Source organism: Alosa sapidissima, chromosome 5, assembly GCF_018492685.1.
Source record: "Alosa sapidissima isolate fAloSap1 chromosome 5, fAloSap1.pri, whole genome shotgun sequence".
NCBI classification, from domain to species: domain Eukaryota; kingdom Metazoa; phylum Chordata; class Actinopteri; order Clupeiformes; family Clupeidae; genus Alosa; species Alosa sapidissima.
This window is the reverse complement of record NC_055961.1, coordinates 23,250,429-23,256,725: the sequence shown is the minus strand read 5'-3', so window position 1 is coordinate 23,256,725 and position 6,297 is coordinate 23,250,429. Positions and strand designations below refer to the sequence as shown.

The 6,297-nt window shown below is 37.4% G+C and overlaps 1 long non-coding RNA gene across 2 annotated transcripts; it reads right to left on the bottom strand.

The window, feature by feature from the left end:
• Positions 1 to 671: 671 nt before the first annotated feature.
• LOC121709189 lies at positions 672 to 6,087 on the bottom strand. Of its 2 annotated transcripts, XR_006031859.1 has the most exons (4): positions 5,884 to 6,087; positions 2,572 to 2,779; positions 1,416 to 1,478; positions 672 to 1,225 (listed from the first exon to the last, which is right to left on the bottom strand). It is a non-coding gene; the product is annotated as an uncharacterized LOC121709189 (long non-coding RNA). The 2 variants fall into 2 exon arrangements; XR_006031860.1 differs by lacking the exon at positions 2,572 to 2,779.
• Positions 6,088 to 6,297: the final 210 nt, after the last annotated feature.

Sequence of the window (6,297 nt, the reverse complement as noted above, 5' to 3'; positions counted from 1 at the left end):
AGTCCAGTAAAATAGGGTGACATGTTCAGGATGCATACTACCAAGATGTGTGTCCACTTAAGAACACAAAGAGAGAATATAGGTACAGTATATATTGATGTTTAGGTAGGCTACTCATACATGTCAGTTTATTGTGAATTAGGCCCGCCCTCTATATTGGTTAAGGGTGTACAGTATGTGTGTGCATGCTTGGAAGAAGAGCATGTGCTAGGTGTACATGAGAGTAGAAGACTTGTGTCTAGTGTGTGTGTGTGTGTGTGTGTGTGTGTGTGTGTGTGTGTGTGGTGTGCATTTTTGTGTATAGTTCCACCAGTAAACACATCATATCTGTGGAGCTGTATCTCAGACATCCTGAGTACAAACGCACAAAGCCTCCCCTCCTCACTCACTAAACACCCACCTCATCAATAATGTACTAATGCTCTATTTTCAAGAGTGTCCAGTGTGGCAGAAATGCTTTCAGTGCTACTTGCAATATACTGTACTGTCCAAATCCTACATCCTGTACTTTATATCCACTCCACTAGATGGCAGTGCAATCATACCCTCAACAAGGCACACCTCAGCTTTTGTGATGCAATTACTAAAGGCGATTGGAGATTGTCACAGCACAGTGTGTTTGTATATGTATACATGTTTATAAAATAATAATTTGCCAGTGCCCTGATAACTCAGAATTGTTTAATTGTATTGTGTGTTCTTTGTTGGGGTGCTTGAGCATCAGTAATACACAGTAAGGCCAGCATAGATGCCAAATGGATCATCGCTCCTTTAGCACCGGGACAAAATTAAGTAGAAATAGAATAGAACAGTTGGATAGAATCCAAATAGAATAGAGTAGTTGAGAATCACTGTTTTAGAAAATCTAAAACATCTAAAAATAATTTAAATTATGACCAAAATGTTGTTCAAACCTGGCAAATGTATCTCAAAAATGACAAAATACAAATAAGCTTACAGAATGTCATCATGACAACATCACATATAAATATATCCTATTCATACTCTTGTCTTATTCCTTCATTCCACATTAAGGGTACAGTCCTCGGTCACAGGATTGGAATAGTGTAAAGGCCAAGCACTCATACACAGGTGGTGGCTACTGTGAGGTGAGATTTTGAATGGTGTATTGACATTGGCAGACACATCACCATTAGTGAGAGGGAAAGGTTTCATGCTCATATACAACAGGTGCCTCAGACTGGTCCACACATGGCACTGACACCTGTTAACACCAAGACACACAGGCGGCACAATATTTAAGATAATTTACTGTTAATATTAACTAATTTGGTATAAAGGATAAAGTATATTATATTATATTATATTATACAGTATATGGTTCAATATATATCCTTGGATATAACATAAATGGAAAAGAACAGAATGTTTGTGTTACACAATGCAAAATCTACCATAAGATCTTGGGGCCAATGTGCTTCAATCATTGTAGGGTCCTCCAACTGTCCAGGGCTTTTCTAAATCAATTACAGGAACAAGCTGGTTACAATACACATACTGTATTACCTAATCAGCTCAAAGTTAAACCTAGCGAAAGCATTCTTTATCCTAAAGGGCATTTAAGATATGTTCTACAATTATGATTTATTTTCTTCTTGTAAAGTGTATCTAACATATCTGATTCAGCCATGGCAAATGTGGTCATTATCAAAACATTACCATCACAGTTGTTCTTGGCAGACAGGTTTGTATTTCAATTTTCCTGGTTCATGATGCCATGTACCCCTTTGGAAAAATAGACTAGCCTTACAACATCCTAAACCCTCCAACATGGACACCATTCTTTTTAAGCCAAACCCATATTGAGTGCTTGACTTGATTGCCTGAACTTAGTCTCACCACATTCTGTAGATGCATGCTACATTTCATGAAATTCTGTTTTTAAGAGACATTACAACTGATATAGATATGTCACTTACCCAAGACATGCCTGCACTAGTATCTTGTAATGTAAAGGTGCAAAATTCACTAAATTTGACACGCTTAATCACTTCCATAGTCTTTGGATGCACATCATAAAGTGGATCAAGTTGTAGGCCTACATTATTTCTAAACAATTGATTTATTTTCAAAAGTGAAATTTCTCCATTCAGTTCTGTTTACGTCAACAGATGATTTCTCTGTTTACTGAAAAAGAGCTGCTGCAGTTTTGTGAGTCACTCAACATTCTTGAGTATGCCTACCATGAATGACAATCACAATGACAAATGAGCATCTCTGCTTAACTCACATTGTATTTAGTAGAGCTTGCATTGTATATTTGACTTGCATTGTATTTAATAAAATGGCAAACGTGGTACAAAATGTTATTACCAGAGAGCCAGCCCGGTGCTAGCTGCTTTGCATGCTAACTTTTAGAGGTGCACAGTAACATCATTATCTGCATTTGTTCAACCAACAAAATGACCTGTATTCGGATATTACCAGGCCCGGGGTGGGTAATCAGGAGAATTCCCAGTGGGCCACTTAACTTTTGGGCCGGTCAGGGAAAAATATATTGACATTTGTCACGTTAGTCTATCTTCTCTTAAAGTACTATAGGCTACTCACGTTCTGCAATCTATGCATGACACCGCACTCTCTGCATGGGTTGTAGCCTACCATGTGAGGGAGTTCTGCCCTCCCAAAAAGAGTTGGTTGGGTCCATATAGCTTGTCTTTTCCAAAAGGTTTTCTCAGAGAGGCCTACCGAATAGCCGGCCGGCCCTACTAGCGATAAGCGTCACGGAGGATGGATGGTATAAAGAGGCCAGGAGGGACTGAAAAGGCCAGGTAAAAAAAGAAAGGAACACATTGAAGGAGGATGTTGCCAAATGTGCCAAACTTTTGGCACATTTGGCACTGGCAACTGGTAAGAGAGATAGCAGCAATGATCAGCAACGTAATTATTGGGTAATATTGGACGTTAGCGTTGTCAACCATATCGCAAGCAACTTATTAAATTGATTAAAATATTAGCCTTTTGGTATCATCCAACATTGCGATTCATAGACTTTGCGTATATTATGCAAATATTTATAACAAAACCCAAGCTTGATCTGTGTGGCTATATGCAGTAAAATGTGTAGTCTCTGAGCAGTAGATCAGCTAGTCCTGATGATGATGAGCCCGAAATTAGCGATGAGGAGGCCATGAGGGACAAGTAGAGAGGATAAAAGAGTAAACAATATGATGTAATGTAAGATGTAAGAAAGATTAGTATATGACAGCAGTAATCTACATGATCAACCTACAGTACATGCAACTTGGTATCATTGTTTACTGTAACAGTTCAGTTCTTACTATCTTGTAGTTTTTATTAGTACCATGGTTCAACAAATGTGTAAAAGGTTATATAATAGCCTAATTTACTTAAACTGAGAAGTTAACAAAAATATTCCACTATTCCACAAGGATAGGTTGATAAGTTAACAAAAATAGAAAGAATTAAAGCATTTGAAATGTATTCCACTCTTCCACAAAGAGGCATACTGAACTAATATAGGCTACTCCTTTACTACACTCACTTCTAGGTAACCATGATACCAAGTAACATAACAAAATGTGGAAAACTTGAAAGGGTCTCAATACTTTCCGGTTGCACTGTATTTAAAATATGTTTTAAGTGTTGACCTGAAAATACAAGCATTTATAAAACTTATGCATCGCTTTCTGCCAGGACCTTTACAGGCTTTTCCCAAATCACAGAAGTAACGTTGACGCAGCAGAAGCGGTAGAGTAGAAGCCATCAGACAAGTGTTATTTAAAAAAAAAACTCCTGGTATAGGCTACTTACAGTACAACTTTCCACTGCCTCATTATTAGTGGGGTAATTTACGAGATACACCTTTGGTTCCATTAGTGCCTGCACTAAGCTATTAGGCTGATAGCGCTAACTCGACCACTGTTAGACCAAGGGAAAAAAAACATCTGGGGGAGTGTTTGGCTCGAGGTCATGGTGCAAAGGACCTTAGGGTGAAATTACTCTGAACCATCCCTTTAAATTGCAATATCATTTTAGGCTACAGTCTGCTTCTTTTAAAGGGATATTCCACCATTTGGAGAATTACACTCATTTTCCCCCTCCCCTTGAGTTAAACAATTTTACCTTTCTCCAGTTCATCCAGCCGTTCTCTGAGTTTGGCGATACCACTTTTAACTGATTTGACATGGAACTATACTCTCATTCAGGCGTAATAATCCAGTCACTAACTAATTAGTCTGCTGCAGCTCAACCTTGTTGCTGGAAGTTAGCCTACGGGCGCCCATGGTGTTCCTTGATTATTACGCTAGAATGAGAGTATAATTGTATGTCAAATCAGCCTAGAAAATCACCACGTTTAATTTTCTGTTGGTCTTATTACACTTTCTAACTTGAGAAGAGACAAGTTTTAAATAGGAAAATTACTGGAAAGCTTAGTCACTTTTAAACATGATGCTAGCAGGCGAGAAGCTAATTGTCTAATCAGATTCAATGACCTATGCTAGGCTGGAGCTAAAAGTGGTATCACCAGACTCAGAGAACGGCTGGATGAACTGGAGAAAGGTAAAAATCAATTGTTTAACTCAAGGGGAGGTGGAAAATGAGTGTAATTCTCCAAATGGTGGAATATCCCTTTAACAGAAACAACTGGTAAAATAGTCATTCAAAAAGGCTAGGGTACTTTTTACTTTTATACAGTACTTTAAGTGTCTTTGTTACTTTTAATTGAGTAAAGAAGTTGAATCACTACTATTTACTAGTATTCTTCTACCATCCCAGACAGTTATAAGTATGACTATAAAACTGAGAAATGCAGGATGTGGGTGCACATGTGCTTTTGTGGTTAAATTTCCGTTGTGACAAGTTGCATATAAATTGCACTGCATGATACTGGTGCATCACATCAGACTATATTTTACCCTCACAATGATTGTCTTAGACATTATTTCTGTATGCAATTTGAACAAAATAAATCATATCAATTTTAAATGTAAATGTTACTGCTTGTTTGACTCTTCTCTGCAAAACTTTATAATGGTTGGGTAAGAAACTTTTACTCTCTAATCTCATTTTTAAACTAGGTACAAGAGATATTCATTCTAATTATATAAGCTTTTTGGATCATTTAAAAGGGTGCTAATATGAAAGGTGGGCAAAGTCTTGAGTTTTACATGTCATGGAAATGTTAGAAGAAATATTTATATATAAATCTAACTATATAAATATTACTTTTAGATGCAATGCATATATAGGCATACGGGTGCCTTATCCACTATACAATTTTAATCAAAAGTAAACTTTTTAAATGATCCAAAGTCATTTAAAATGATCCAAAAGGCTCAGGTTGCTTTATTGTGGAACTTGCCTGGTGGTCAAATGGCCTTTTGAATGTGAGTGCATCAAAATCGTTATTTTTAAAACACTAAGAAGGCTCGACACAACAAGAAACTTTGATCAAAGTATTTAGGGTCTCTACACATGAACTCGAGCATCGAGAACATTGTTTGTGTACACATAGTTTATTAAAAAGAAACGGTTTTGGTCAACTCACTTCTTGACTGGCAAGATGGCGGCGAGTGGAAAAACCAAGTGAGTGGTAGTGCCGCTAGCACTCCCATTCAAAAAGCCATTTCACCCGAAAACGACAATACGACAAAAAAGTGGCGCTTCCGACATAATTATGACTCGGATACATTCACATTCACAAAAGACCCTAGGTTGCATTTTGGCAAGAGTTACGCTTATTTAAGAGATTGGAGAGCAGAACAAGATTAAGAATCTTTTCATAAATAGCTTACAATCTTTTGATTAATAGGTTTTTGATAATTTGTCAATGTGTCACATTTTATACTTTAAGTATTAAGTTATTAAGTGAGATATAGTTAAGAATTTTAATGATACCTTGCAAAACAGACAACCCATTTTCAGATCATGGAGCTTACGAGGTGCTTATGAGGTTTGTTTTGTTCTACGCTTAAAGGGAACCTTGAGCAAACTACGCATGTACGGAACTGTACACAATAGATTGGTAATGGTGACTTGATGAATGTTTTGTCTGCAGATAAAAATGATGAAGCATATACAGATGATCAACACAAAATATTCAAAGCAGTCTTTGTAGATGTACAGTATGTTTTTCAAAAGGTGTACATACGCGCATGCATGCGTGTGTGTGTGTGTGTGTGTGTGTGTGTGTGTGTGTGTGTGTGTGTGTGTGTGTGTGTGTGTGTGTCTGTGTTTAGGAAAGTGGGCATGTAGACATGTATGCTCCTGTATGGGTATGTTTGAACGTTGCTGGTATTGCTCTTTCATCTC